Raw genomic sequence first — 686 nt, 5'->3', positions numbered from 1 at the left:
ACTGTCCCTGCTTGGGGCAATCCATGCTCCATCTTTTCCCTGCATGGGTTCCACGAAGGCAGAGGAGATCTGGGATCTGTGGCGTTCACGTTTTCTTACTGTGTCACGGCTGCCTCACCTTCTAAAATCAGAAGGTATCGCGAGATGGCTTCTGTGATGATGTCCAGGTTCTCAGTGTTTTGGACAAAGAATTGAACAAAACACACTGATAGTGAAAGGAAAAAGTGGTTTATTAAGTAAAAGCGAAAGTACTTTACACTCCAGAGAGGTAGGAGCGGGCCTGAGCAGGCAAAGAAACAGTGGCTCAAAGGCTGGGGCACTTGCGTTCAGTGAGGTTTATAAGTTTTGAATCTAGGTCATATTGGCTGATCACTGGCTGGGCCCACTGATGGTTCTCATCTCATTGGCTCTGTCGGATGTGGCTTAATCAGCTAGACATCCCCCACTGGAAATCTCCTGCCTACATTACCTTGCGCAGGGAATTTTCTGTCCTGATTGATTTTTCTCTCTAGCCACATGGGCAGACACTCCGGCTCCCTTACCTGCTTCCCTTTTCTGGGTAAACCATCTCAGGTCTGGGTTGTCCTGGAACCTTCGACTCTTCATTGACCCCAGGTTGCCTAAGGTAGAAGACTGAACATCCTGAGCCAATCCCCTTCTCCCTAAAGCTGGTATTTCTTTCTTTC

The 686-nt window shown here is 48.3% G+C and overlaps 1 protein-coding gene across 1 annotated transcript in view; it reads left to right on the top strand.

The window, feature by feature from the left end:
* The window catches only part of GSDMB (gasdermin B), a 16249-nt gene that overhangs the window by 1924 nt on the left and 13639 nt on the right, over positions 1–686 (top strand). The gene's annotated exons all lie outside the window — the stretch shown is intronic.

The sequence above is a fragment of the Tupaia chinensis genome, unplaced genomic scaffold (assembly GCF_000334495.1).
Source record: "Tupaia chinensis unplaced genomic scaffold, TupChi_1.0 Scaffold000477_1, whole genome shotgun sequence".
In the NCBI taxonomy this organism is placed as follows: Eukaryota; Metazoa; Chordata; class Mammalia; order Scandentia; family Tupaiidae; genus Tupaia; species Tupaia belangeri.
Note: the sequence above shows the minus strand (reverse complement) of the source record. Positions and strands in the feature narration are given on the sequence as shown.